This window comes from Carcharodon carcharias, chromosome 14 (assembly GCF_017639515.1).
Source record: "Carcharodon carcharias isolate sCarCar2 chromosome 14, sCarCar2.pri, whole genome shotgun sequence".
Classification (NCBI taxonomy): Eukaryota; Metazoa; Chordata; class Chondrichthyes; order Lamniformes; family Lamnidae; genus Carcharodon; species Carcharodon carcharias.
In genome coordinates, this window is record NC_054480.1 from 58358789 (window position 1) to 58373793 (window position 15005).

Genomic DNA, 15005 nt, shown 5'->3' on the forward strand with positions numbered 1-15005 from the left:
ATAAGATGCTATCCTGGCTGGTTATTTCATGTCTTCTGTTGAAGTATGGTTTCATTTCATCAGATACTGGCTCCTGTGACCAACCATGTAGCACTTATTTTCGTACCTGAGATAGGACTGGGTCCCGACTTGTCCAGTCTCTGATCTGTCAAGCATATGCCAGCGACAAATCTAAGAAATTTAGCAGTAAAACAAGTTCCTGTGAAACTTGGACATGCTCATCGTTTTCTTGTAAAGGCAAATGACTAAGGGCATCACCGTTTGCGATTTGATTACCAGGCCTATGTACGAAAGTGTATTCGTCTGCTGCCAGAATTAAAGCCCTATTAGTATTTCTGTATCTTCTTTCTACATGCCTTCTTTTTTCCAGCACAGATTTTAATCTCGGCCATCTTTTTGCCTTCACTATTGGCCAGACTTCTCTCAGATGCCAGCTCAACTTGTCTGAGCTCAGTGGCTGAGTCTTCCAAAATTTCATCATCCATCTGCTTCTTGGGGAATTCTGCAACGTTTGCTTCCAAAGCCACTTTGGCTTCATTTAGCTGATTCTTCAGCTCTTCGGTTTCTTTTTTGTATTTGTTTGCTGCCTCCTGGAAAATTGAACATTGTTGTGTCTTCTCTGCCAACTCATTCTTCAGTTTGTTCAGAGAAATGCTGAATTCTTTCTGTTTCTCTTCATGCTTTTCCAGAGGTACAAACTTTGACGTGAGGGAATCTTGCAGTGTGTGAACAAAAAACCTTTCAACAGGTTTTCTTTTTCCCTGCCAAAGTTTCTCATCTCATCTCAAACTCTGTCATTAAGCAGGTTCTCTTCGAGTTTTTTCTACTATTCTTCCAGGTTTTGGCTTAAGACAGCCTGAATTTCTTCAGGATGTTGAGTCCTTGCACATTCCTTTTTCAAAATAGGAAGGCTTCCAGCTTCCTTTTGGAATCCCAGTGGCCAATCAAGGTTGATTTCCCTTAGTCATTGTCACCTAGAAGGCTTGGTCCTCTGCCTTTCAATACTAACAGTGGTAGCTTTACCGATTTGCTTCCATAATGGACAGTTACTCTGCTTATGCCTTTTACTTGAATGTCTTCACCCATATTTTTTTTAGCTTGGCGGCTATTTCTTCTATGCTTAATTGATGTTCACTATAATTCAAATATCTGAAGGTATGTTCCCCAATTACTATAATGGAAGTTCATGTGTCCACTTCCATTCTAACAGGTTTGCCATTTACTTTCACTGTGACAAATATTGATTCTGTGTTATCAACTTTCAGATTAAACAATGAGTAAATACCTGAATTTGTTGTTTCAGGCTCTTCTACATTGTAGATTTTATTGAGTTTCTTCTTTGGTTTACAAGCATGCTTGATTCTTTCCTTACACTGCCTCATCATATGTCCATTTCTGTGACAATAGTAGCATTCGATTTTTTTAAACTGCTAATCGCTAAAAGACCAATTGTTTCTATCTCTATTAAAATTATTCTAAGAGTTCACTGCCAAGTTACATTTCTTTATTCTTCAGCTAGCGGGGGCTGTTTCCCGCTTCTCAGCGGGGTCTTGCTTTCTTGCGTCACTTTCGCTTGAGGTTTCCCACCTGGTTTGGGGGATGGCGCCATTTTACGGATCCTGTATTGCTTTTGAATCTCTTACTGTGCTTTCCATGGCCAGCGCTATCTCTAGCACCTTCTTGAAATCCAGATTGACTTCAGACAATAATCTTTCCTGAATAGTGTCCTCTTTCACACCACATACTAAACAATCTCTGAGCATGTCGTTCAGAGTCATATCAAACTCACAATATTCCATTAGATGCTTCAAATTTGCCATGCAGCATGCAATTGTCTTACCTGGGGCTCTATTTTGTGAATTAAACTTGAACAACTGCATCATGACTGAGGGCTTGGGTTGAAAATGACTCTTCATGAGGTCCACCAATTCATCGAAATTCTTCGAATCTAGTGCATTGGTGCTGTCAAACTTCAAATCAAATCATGGGCAGGATTTTACGCGTTGGCGAGCGGGGGCAGGGCCTGCTCGCCGAAGCGTAAAATAATGTGCGGTGACGTCGGGCGGAACTCCTGATGTCACTGCGCCCCATTTAAATTTTAAGGTAAGCTGGAGCTCAGCAAATCAGCTATGTGCCCATTGACCTATCAATGACCAATTGAGGCCATTGACAGAGTCAATTAAGTAATTGAAGGACCTGCCCGTCCAACCTTAAGGTTGGTGGGCAGGCCAGGAGCCCCGGCGCGAATTAGAAAAAGCAAGAAACCGCATCCATGGGCGGGATGAGGTTTCATGTAGGTTTTAAAAAATTATGATAAAGTTTTTGTAAAAACTATGGACCGTGTCACACGAGGGGACGAGTTAGGGAAATTTTATTTTTCTATTTTTAACTTTTAGACATTTAGAGCTGATCTCCCTGAGGCTGCACTTAGCCTCAGGGAGGTGAGTGTGCTCTTTCCTGCGCATGCAAGGAAGTGCACACTCTTGATTTTGGGATTCCACCCCCACCTGCACAGGGAGTGGATAGTGCTTCTGTGTGGACGTCATGCTGGGTGGGCCTTAATTGTCCCACTCATGTAAAATGGCACTGAGGCCCCAGTCAGGGGTGCCAATCAGAAGCGTGCCTGTGTGTGCCCGCCCTTCAACTCTGCCCCCGATGGGGGGAATATCCTGCCTCGTGGCTTTCGGCCCCACAAAAACTCAAGAGGATCGCTCGCCTCTTCATTTCCCCTATAACCTCTTTCATTTGAAAAAAGAACATGAGGCATTCTATGTAACAAGACCAATAATCTGTAGCTGGTTCAAAAGGATCAATTCTCCCAAACTGTGGCATTTTGAGAGGGAATAATTTCTTCAATTCTAATGGAGGTTGCTGCTTACAATCACTGGGCGAGGTACAGTGCTGATTTCTTTTTAACTTGATTTCTTCTGTTCAGTCGTGTTTTACCCTCATCATCAGTTTTTTGTAGGGTGGCTGAGTTGTACTGTTAATGATAGAGTTGAACTACAGACATTCCTTGGGTGGAAAGTTTAAATTTATTTGCAATATGCACAGCAGCAACTATATGTGTGCTTTCAACTCCAAGTATAAGTCTCCACTAACTGCTGAGATAGCCTGCGCTACTCTCCTATTGTTTATTACAGATCGTGTTATCTTCCTAATGAGTATTATTCTCAAAGGTACATTACATGTTAAAAAAAACATAATTAATACAGTTTTACAAAAAGAACACTTACCTTTTTCTCCCACATCGAACAGCCAATTAAAGCAAAATATTGTTGTGGTAATTGTAAGATAAACCTAATGTATTCTTATGGGGATCATGTGACTGTACAGACGAATCAGCCCACAATGTGGGTAATCTTGGAGGCAGGGCTTTCTAGCCTTGGTCTCAGAACAAGTATGTATCTTCATCAGGAGCTCTGTAAATAAAGCTTACTGATTCTTACAAGACACCTGCCCTGCATTTCAAGTTATTACAATTGGCGAAGAGGATAAACCGCACCTCGCCTCACAACTGTATTTTGATTTTTAAGGCAAAAATAAGTATATTCACCAGCAATGCCTCTCTTTGGCAGAATTGATCTGTATGACTCATCCATCGAGGACCAGAGTTAGTACATAGAGTGTCTAGGTTTCTACTTTGTGGCAGATGAAATAACGGCAGAGGGGAAACAGAAGGCAGTTTTCTGAAGCATCTGTGGGAGCAAAATGTATAACGTAATCCATAGTCTGATGGCTCTGAACATGCCAAATTCCAGATCCTTCACCAAGTGAGTGGTCCTCATGAAGGGACATTTTCAGCCTACACCATTGGTGATCATCCAAAGAATCAAATTCAACACTCTGAGTCGATCACAACGTACATCGCAAAGTTAAAACAGTTTATGGAGCACTGTGACTTTGGTGATATTTTAAATGACATGTTGCGAGATCATTTGGTTTGTAACATAAACGACAACACCATTCAGCGCCATTTGCTTGCAGAAGTTGAGATAGACCTTAAGCGCACCATGGAGATAGAGCTAGCAATGGCAAGTGCTAAGAGGGACTTTCAGGCTTTGCAGAATGTGCAATTTGGCACCTCACTACAGTTAGGATGGGAATTTGCCAACGGGCATGGCACAATGACCTGGGAGGCTACCACAAAGCAGACATGGTCCCTACCACTAGAAACTCAAAAAGAAATACTGGAAGCAGCTCACCAGTAATCAAGGAATTAAAGTGTTACCAATGTGGTGGTTGGGCGGTTGGGTGGTAATCATGTACCTGAAACCTACAGATTTGAAGAGGCAAAATGCCATTACTCTCACAAAAAAGGGCATGTTGAACAATACAGGGCTAGAACAAGACAGCCATTCAGACAGAAGGTCAAGTGACATGAAGCACACAATATAGATGAACTGGAAGCTGCTTATCTTGGTATTTATTCCCTACACAATCTGAAGACCAGGAAAACTAAAAACTCTGTCACCTTTCAAGTAAATGGAAAGCCTCTGCTCATGGATGTTGACACAGGAGCATCGACCACAGTGGTGGGAGAACACACCTTTGAATACCTCAGAGAAGGTACCCAGCCATTGAGTTTGAAGCAAACCACAGCTCAGCTAAAAACGTACACTGGAGAAGCAATACAGGTGAAAGGCATCATCTCTGTACCTGTATCCTACAAGCAACAGGCAGCCAGCTACCAGTAATTGTTGTAACAGGTGAAGGAACTAGCTTTCTGGGCTGTGATTGGTTGAAAGAAACTAAACTAAACTGGTTAGAAATGTTTCAAGTCAGAACAGGAGGAATTCCAGAGTTGTTCCAAAAGTATGACTGAGTATTCCGAAATGAGTTGGGTAAAATAAAAGGTCTACAAGCTGAAATATATTTGGACGCTAAAACAACACCTCAGTTTTTAAGGCAAGACCTGTGCCTAACGCCCTAAAGGAGAAGATAGATGTGGAATTATGCAGTTTGGATGAGTTAGGAATAATACAGCCAGTCCAATGTTCAGAATGGGCAGCACCCATAGTATCTGTGATGAAACCCAATCCCAAGGATTGAAGATGATCTGCACACTAAACTTACAGAAGGAAGATCCTACACTAATCTGGACATGAGCCTTGCATACCAAAAACTAGAGCTGAACAACACATCAAGGAGTTAAGTCACCATTCACTTGCACGAGGGCCTGTACCAATATACACACCTACCTTTCAGTGTGTCATCTGTCAGTGCGATTTTCCAGAGAATCATGGAAAGCCTACTACAGGGACTTCCCCAAGTTATAGTGTACCTGGATGAAGTCCTTATCACAGGATCCATGAAGCAGGATATTTGGCCAACCTAGAAGAGATTCTGAAGAGATTTTTGGAGGTTGGCGTTCATTTGAAAAAAGAGAGGTGCACTTTCCAAGCAACTGAAGTCACATATTTGGATCATCGAGTGGATGCCCAAGGGCTGCATCTATTAGAGGATAAAGTCAGGGCAATCAAGAAAGCGCCCTCTCCTATCAACGTCACTGAGGTAAAGTCTTTTTTGGGCATGGTAAATTATTATGGCCAGTTCTTGCCTAATCCATCGACAGTGTAAGCCCCTTTATACTTATTATTGAAGAAGAACCACAGATGGTTCTGTAAGGCACAACCAGAGGAAGCCGTCATAAGAGCAGTGAAGCCCAGCGCAAACTGGAGGAACAGTACCTCATCTTCTGACTAGGCACTTTACAGCCTTCTGGACTGAATATTGAATTCAAAAACTTTAGGTCTTGAACTCCCTCTTCCATCCCCACCCCCTTTCTGTTTCTTCCCCCTTCCTTTTGTTTTTTCCAATAATTTATATAGATCTTTCTTTTCCCACCTATTTCCATTATTTTTAAATCTTTTATGCTCCCCCCACCCCTACTAGAGCTATACCTTGAGTGCCCTACCATCCATTCTTAATTAGCACGTTCATTTAGATAATATCACCAACTTCAACACCTCTGTGTTCTTTTGTTCTTTTGTCTGTGACATCTTTTGTTGATCTGCTCCTATCACTGCTTGCCTGTCCCTACAACCACACCACCCCCCTTCACTTCTCTCCCTCAACCCAACCACCCACCCCCCCCACCCCCACCCCCCGCCACCTTAAACCAGCTTATATTTCACCCCTCTCCTTGGATTCACCTAGTTCTGTTGAAGGGTCATGAGGACTCGAAACATCAACTCTTTTCTTCTCCGCCGATGCTGCCAGACCTGCTGAGTTTTTCCAGGTAATTCTGTTTTTGTTTTAGAAGTTTTTATACTTGTGTCTGCTAGTGCACTATGACCCATCTAAGGAATTAACACTCACTTGTGATGCATCTCCCTAAGGAGTGGGAACAGTATTGCCACAGAAGGTGGAGGATGCATCTGAAAGACCATAGGATATGTATCCAGAACCCTTTCTGCAGCCAAGAAAGGTTACTTACAAATTGAAAAAGAAGGCTTATCTATCGTATTTGGAGTAAAGATATTTCATCAATATTTGCACAGCCGACAATTCACCATGGGGAGGATCTTCTGGTTGGTGAGCGGGAGCGGGGCCCTCGCTCGCCGATGCGTAAAATGACGCAGGATGATGTCGAGCAGAACTCCTGATGTCATCCTGCATTACTTCCATTTTCAGGTCGGCAGGGGCACAGCTGAATCAGCTGTGTGCCCGCCGACCTATCAACGGCCTATTGAGGCCGTTTAAAAAGCACTTAACACTTTAGGGTTGGCGGGCAGGCCGGAAGCCCTGGCAGGCTTCAGAAAAAGCATGAAGCCTCACTCACGGGTGGAATGAGGTTTCATGAGGATTTTTAAATATTTAATAAAGGTTTCAGTAAAAATGATGGACATGTCCCAACTCATGTGTCAGTGTCACATGAGGGGATATGTCAGGGAAATTTTGATATAATTTCTTTAACATTTTTAAATTGAGCCGATCTCCCTGAGGCAGCACTTAGCCTCAGGGAGATCAGTGCGCTCTTTTGTGTGCATGTGCGAAAGACCGCACTCACTCCTGGCTGAGGGAATCCCTCCCTGCCTGCAGAGGGATCACATAGCGCTTCCTGGTGGATGTCATGCTGGGCGGGCCATGTAAGATGGGGGTGTGCCCCTGATTGGGGGCGCCGATTGGAGGCGTTCCTACCTGCACCCACTCCTGCACTTCCCCCCGATGAGGAAAGATTTTTCCTATAGCATCAGATCACAAGCCACTGTTGGGTTTGTTCAGTGAGGATAAGGCAATCCCACCAATAACCTCTCCTAGAACTCAAAGATGAGCTTTAATTTTCTCGGCATATAACTACACTTTTATGCCCTGTCCAGGTCCGCATATAGCACCTTCCTTTGCTAGATAGCATTACACATGGTCCAGTACCTCAAGAGGTAGTACTTGTGTTGAATTTCCTGGACTCCTCACAAGTCTGCGCGAGATAGACAAAGTATTGGACAAATTGGGATCTAATTTTAGCAAGAGTCCAAGAACAAGCCTTGCAAGAATGGTCCAATGCACAAATCCCTGAGCAATTAAACCCATTCTAAGCCCATAAATCTGAACTGAGTTGCCAAGACGGTAACACGTTTTGGGAGCAAATGTCGTCATCCCTTTGCAAGGAAGAGAACCACTATTGACGGAGCTTCACAGTGTGCATCCTGGTATTTCGAAAATAAAGTTGCTCACATGAAGTTATATCTGGTGTCCGGGTACAGATAGTGAGATAGAAAAAATGGTTAAACACTGTCTCTAGTGTCAGCAACAGCAGAAGTTGCCCATTTCAGCTCTGCTGCACCTGTGGGAGTAGCCTATTCGACCCTGGACTAGACTACATATAGATTATGTAGGTTCATTTTTAGGTATCATGGGCAGAATTTTAAGTCCCGCAGGTGGGCATGCGCCCGACCCGATTGGGCATAAAATAGCCTACGATGACATCAGGCAAATGTCCCAATGTCATCATGCACTCGCACGATATTTCGGTCGGTGGGCACGAGCAGATGCCGGAGCCATTAATTAAGAGGTCACAAAGCCATTAAAAAGCCAATTGACAGTGATTTTTCATTGACCATGCAATTTTGTGCTCGTCATATGGGCAAAGCGGGCAAGCGGGCAGCCCACTATTTCAAAAACCTCATCAAAGGGCAGGGTAAAAAGGGCCAGCAGCATTGCAAGTGTGAGTAGTGAGGAGTTTGATAGATAGTTTGCTGCTGGTGACATATTGGTGCTTGACAGCTTCATCTCTGTTCGGGGCTTAATTGTTAGCATTTCTAGACTTCATTTCAGGACTCTTGGTGTCTCCAAAAGGCCTCTGGAAGATTCAGGCCTTATGAACCCTTCCAGGTATCAGATAGCCTTCTGCTACCCTGGTAATGGGGATTGTGGCCTCTGCTGGTGGCACTTCCTCTGAGGAGGAAGAAAGGGGAAGAAGGGAGAGGAGAAAGGGTGACCCAGTGCAGATTCCTGTGGGAGGAGAGGCGCAGGCTCAAGGGGCGCAGGGTCAGCAGGAAATCCAACGTGGAAGGCACCTCAGAAGATGCCACTATTCTGCAGTGAGGTTTTACAGGCAGTGATGAAGCTACCTCAATATGTCTGAGGTGCAATGCCGAGGGAGGGTCCACCTCTTAAGGAAGACAATGACCTTCTTTTGTCAAATGATCGGAACTGAGATCAGCTCCAACTATTTTGGTGGACATCTCATGCCAGTGGCTCTGAAGGTCATAGTGGCCCCCAACTTCTGTGCCCCTGGCTCTTTCCAGGTGGCGGATCTTTGTAAATTCTCCCAATCAGCTATTCACTGTTGTATCAAGCTGGTGAAAGAAGCTCTGTTCAGTTGGGTACTGATCTTTATTCTTTACCATACAGACAAGGCCAGCTAGGCTGAGCGAGCCAGAGGCTTCAAAGCAATTGCTGGCTACCCTCACGTCCAGGGTGCCATCGACTGCACACATGGCCATCAAGGCACCAGTGGGTCAGCCTGGTGCCTTCATCAACAGGAAGGGCTTCCACTCCATGAACATGCAGATAGTGTGTGACCACAGGATGCAGTTTCTGCAAGCCTGTGCAAGGTGCCCTGGCAGCTTCCATGACGCTCACATCCTGAGACACTCCCAGATGCCAAGGTTCTTCAGCACTCCAGCTCGACCGGATGGATGACTGCCATCTGTTGAAAAAGTGTCTCATGACGTCTCATCCCCACCCAAGAACAGAGGCAGAGAAGCATTACAATATGCCCCACAAGGGCAGTGATAGAGAGGGTCATATTCTCAAAATTCACTTCCGATGCCTGGACCGTTCAGGGGGACCACTATAATACCCCTCAGAGTGGGTGTCATTGATAGTGGTTGCATGCTGCACTCTCCCCAATTTGACACTGGCAAGGAGGGGCCCACCGGAGGAACAGGATCTTAACACTGCTGCACAGGCAAAGGGCGATGAGTCCAGTATTGAATCAGAGGGGGAGCACAGTGAGGAGAATGCTGAGGGCAGGGAGGCAGACCTTGGTAACCTCCAAGGAGGCAGGGACACCATGGACACCTTGATCCAACGTTCCTTCAGTTAGGCTGCCAAAGATCTGCTTCCTCCTCATGCCAGGGCTGCTGCTTCCATCCTGGATGTCTGAAATAATCCTTTCATTTGAACCCAAAGTCCACTCAGTGCCTGTGCAATAAAGTTTTGAACCATCAACGTGAAGCATTACGTACTAGCATCTCCTGCACCACATTAAATAAAAAAAGGTGAAGCATACTCAGGCCATTACGGCAAAAGAAAATTTATCTTGTGTTGACACTCATAACAAATTAACAGAACGTTCTCTGGCCTTCAACCCCAGACCACTTAAAATGAACAAAACATTGCACAACAGAAGATCACCCATGGCCAGGCCCTTTTGTGCTCATGCTGCCTTAAACTTACATTTGTGGGTGCTACGTGCCCCCCCTCTGCCGGCACCAACATTGGAGGCAGCCGGCTGACTCTGGTGTCTTGTTGGCCTTGATGACCTTGGCAACTGTTCCCTGGCCAGTGAAGCCTGTGCTGACCCCGCCTGGGAGGGAGCGGCCAGTGCCATGGCTGGCATTTCCCCAGTTTCTGTAGCTCCACCAGATACCATGGTCACTGGCAGAGGGGCTGCTGCCGTCATCCAGAGCACCCTGAGAGGATCCTGCAGAGATGACAAGCAGGTCAATCTGGGCCTCCTTGCTCACCATTGATGGACGGGCACCTAAATGGGATACTGAGTGACTCATTGATCTCCCATGTGGACAGTGACCACCTGAGGTAATCACACCTGTGAAGGCTTGCAGGTCCCAGCACAATCCAAGGAACCCCTGATTCTATTCCTGGAGCTTTCTCTCAGTGCCACCACTCAATGGAGGAGACAATGCATTCAGCCATGAGGGTCACTGTGGTTCTCATGCTCTGCATAGATTCCTCCAGAACTGAGATCATGTCACGCAGACCCTCGCGGATCTCCTCCAGACCCTCCCGGACATCTCGCTGGATATCCAGCATGTGCTGTCTAATGGATGAATCCAGAGGCTCATCATCTGCCTTTGACTGAGCATCATCCTGGTCTCCAGAAGCCCTCTGACTTCCAGCGCCCTGGGCACTCTCCGCTTTTGCCTGCACCTTAAGTGAGTGTGAAGTGCCCTCACCGCTGTGCATCGACATTCTAGCCGAAGATCTAACGCCCAAGGTGCTAATATCTGCACTGATGCTTGGTTCAGAGAGCGGGTGTGACGCAGGTGCCTTGCAGGCCTCTGGCGTCAGCCATGGGTCTTCGGGGTCCTAAAAATAGGTGCGTGATGGCAAACCTAAGGGAGAACAATGACATGTCATTAATTTACATCATCACACTGTCACTGTCACTGGCATAGCACCCTGATGAGACCATGGATATCTGCATCATGGTGCCATCCTCTTTCAATGATCAATGGGGATTCCAGTTATGAGGTTCCCATCAACGGTGAGACTACACAAGAAAGATTGCAACATCTGAGATTCTTACCTCTGTGCACTGCACTATTATCTTCGTCTGACACCTCAGCCTCTCTGCAGCTGGTTTACTGAGGTACGTCGCGCCTCTCCAGCTCCAAGGCCAGAAAGGATTAGGGGGTTGGCTGAGCCTCCACCTGTCCGCAACCCCTCAATGTTGTTGTGGGTCGTCTTCTCCTGAAAGGACAGAGGAGCATTGATTAGTCCACTCTCTACCTGCAGCGCCATTGCAGCCTGGCCAACCCCGGTTGAGGAACACCTTGCAGGTCACATCAGAGTCATGGACCTCGAGCAGCAAGTCACTCAGGCCAAGCAGCCAGGGCTCACCCCCTTTGCCAGCTCTGGCATCATTGATAGTTGGCAGTCAGACTGCAATATCCCTGATCTCCACGGTGGGGGTGGGGTGTGGCCAGAACTTAGCACTTCACCACACTGATCTATGCCAAATTGGTGCTCCCAATCCCTGAGCGCAGCAGGTCATTAAACCTCTTGTGGCACTGGACCTAGGTGCACTGCACCACATCATGGCTGCTGACCAGTATTGCCACCTCCTCCCAAGTTCTTTTCATTAGCCATGGTGGCCTCCTCCTTCTATCCCCGGGGACAAGGGAGTCCCTCCTGGCAGCCACCTCCTCCAGGAGGACTGCGAGGCACTCATCAGAAAACCGGAGGGCCGAGTGCCCACCTGACCTGCCCTCCCACCTGGCGCCTGCAGCCACATTATTCTCCATGCATCATGTGCACTTATTGGAAAGCTGTGCCAATTTTTCAGTGTACATGGTCTAATAGAAGTTATTGTGTCAGGTAATGGTACTGCTTTCATTAGTACTGAATTCCAAAGATTAATGAATCTAAATGGGATTAACCACATCAGAACAGCGCCATATCATCCCTCGTCCAATGGGTTAGCAGAAAGAACAGTACAAACCTTTATAACAGGCATGAAGAAATTATCCAAGGAACGGTTAAACATGAATTTCAAGATTTCTGTTCAACTATCGCACAATTCCTCATGCAACCACAGGATCAACACTTTCTGATTTGCTAATGAAGCACCGACTTCATACAAGATTGAATCTAGTATTCCCTAATTTAGAGGAGAAGGTGGAGAAAAACCAGAGTCGTCAGAAAATGTATTAAGATGTTCAAAGTAGAGTTGAGAGTTTACTGTGGGAGAGATAGTTTTTGTACTAAATTTTGCAACTGGACGGAGGTGTCCCTGGTACAATCATCTCTGAAATCCTTGTTGCATCAAGGATTGTTATAAAACATGCGGATCATTTTAGAAGTCGACGCACACTCCAACAATCAGTTATTCCACATGAAATCAAAGCTGATCCTTTGATCCCTGAGGTGCCAGATCGACAAAGAACAAACGTACTTGATGTCTTTGTTGGAGTAAATAATTCTGAACTGCCATTGTCTAAGGATGTCTCTGATGCTGCAGTTCCTGGTTAAGTCGATCCAATGGAAAAACCTCCAGTTGTAGAGTTGCATCGCTCTACCAGAATCAGAAAACCTCCTCAAAGACTAAATTTATAATTGCATGAACTGAATCTGATATGGATTAAGATATTTTTGCAAATAAGAGCAGTGAAACAAAATTAAAGTGGGAAGAATGTAGAAATTGTAAGTTATACATAATCTAATGTTTTGGGGATCATATAACTGTACAGACAAATCAGCCCTAAACACGGACAATCTTAGGGGTAGGGCTTTTCTAGCCTTGGTCTCAGAACAAGCATGTAGCTTCATCAGGAGCTCTCTAAATAAAGTTTACCGTGAGATGCAAGAAACCTGCCCGATAATCCAAGTTTATTACAATTGTTTAATACAATCAACAATTAGTGACATCTTATATTCTAAATTAAGTCATTGATATTTACACTTAGATCTGAGATTGACTGCTTAATCCTAGTGTATGTTGTCCAATTTGCTGCACTTTTATTGTTAATCTGTCAGGTGGTCAATCCATATTAATAGACGGCTGCTTAATTCAAATCCAACTTAAAATTTTACAGTAATTATTTAAAGTATATGGGTTAAAATCAGTATCAGTACACTTATGATCAACTTCAATTTATTTGTCTCCCACCCTGGGCATACAAAATTATGGGATTTAAGGATAATGAAGAAGAGCAAACACAGGTGGCTTGGTAAAGGCCTGAAGTATTGTCAGTCTCACCCGTCTTGGGAAGAATGAATGACTTTGATTTCTAAAGTAATGTTATTTTGTAAAACAAAAGACATTTAACCTGAGAAAATGCGTATATTGCAATTTACATTTCTCAGGAGGAACTTGGAGAATGTAAAAAAGAAGAGACAGAAAATAAAAGAAATGAAAATAATTAACCCAAACACTGCAACAATGGAAAAAATAAAAGTGGGATGATAGGGAAAAATAAAAAATGGAAAAACAAATAAAAAAGGGAAAACATAAAAAATAGTGCAGCAGGGAAGTCAGAGAAACAAAATAAAGGTGACATGATAAAGCAAAACAGAATTGGAACGAGATACAAAAGCCCATTTTATTTGTGATTTCAGTCAGTCACCAGCCTCTAGGGAGTAAGCTGAACGACATGTGATGGAATGTATTGAATGGTACTCTGTGGTCTAGACTGATTGAACCCATGTTCTTTTTTTCTAGTTATTATTGATGTCTGTCAGTGGAAGTGAGAGCACTCTATTATACACTGGAATTTAAAGTAACAATTGAATGTAGAAGGGTGGTATGCAATGAAGTAACAGCAATGAAGTGCTGCTCGTATGTTAGAGCAGCAGTTCATTGCATTGCACAAAAATAAAATTAACAAACAATATACAAAATGTTTTTTTATAAAATATTAGATTTAATCTTCTTAACATTCAAAAATCATAGCTAATTAACTACTTAACAATGCGTATTGTGCTTTTATTCAAGGTACTTAGCTCTCAGTCTTGTGCTGTTACATGTGATCTTGACTTTTCCCTCTGAAGAGTTTTCTTTATAATCTTCTTGAATAGCATCCCTTTCATGTACACATTTCTTTCAGAATGCCAGGCAGGTAGAAAATGAAGATGACAATAGAATCCTAAATAAGGGTTCAATCCAACCAAGCGGAATGTTGTTAAACACAGCATACAGGTTAATACCAAGCCATCATATTATAACTTCACATAAGACTAAGCAGAAGGTATTTGCTAATTGTTAAAAATGTTGTATTACCCACTGATGCTTTAATGTACAGTTGAAAATGAAGCATTTCTATGAGTTAATAAATGAAATTATGGGTTATTTTGCATCAAGTCAAAAAATAAACTAACCATTTAATTGTATATTGAAGTAGTTTATTGCTCAATACTTTCTAGTTGTCCAATATTAGCCTTGAACTCCAAATGGATACTGACATGCAGGTGTCACAAGCTATTTAAGTTAATACCAAAGTATGGCTTAGACTGAAATAAAAATATTTGAAATGGTTTTATTGCTAGAAATTTGGACAAGGGCAATAATATAGGACAGAGCCACATTTGAAAATCCTTTGAAAATTGGAAATTCCCTTCCCAACAGCACTCTGATTGTATCTACATCATATAGACAGCAACAGTTCAAGAAGGCAGCTAGCCATCACCTTCTAAAGGCAATTAGGGATGGGCAACAAATGCTGGTCTAGCCAATGACACCCACATCCTGTGAAATAATTTTTTTAAAATGGAAGATAGTGCAATGCAACATAATGTCAGCACAGTGAAGATAATATTTTCTATTGGTAAGACCAGGATTCTCAATTGTTTAGCTCATATTTATTTCATGTTAAAATGTCACTCAGAGCATGGAAGCACTGAAAGCATGGTGCCCTCAACTCCAGTTTTGCTCGGTACAATTATTTGGAGGCAGTGTTCAGGTGAGTGCATGAGAACACAGCGTCCAAGAACGGTCTCTATTGTATTTGGAGAACATGCGTTGTTATATTTTTTCAGTTTACCAATAAAATTGGTGCTATGAAAGGGATTTTATTGTTATAAGAGATAAAGTTCAA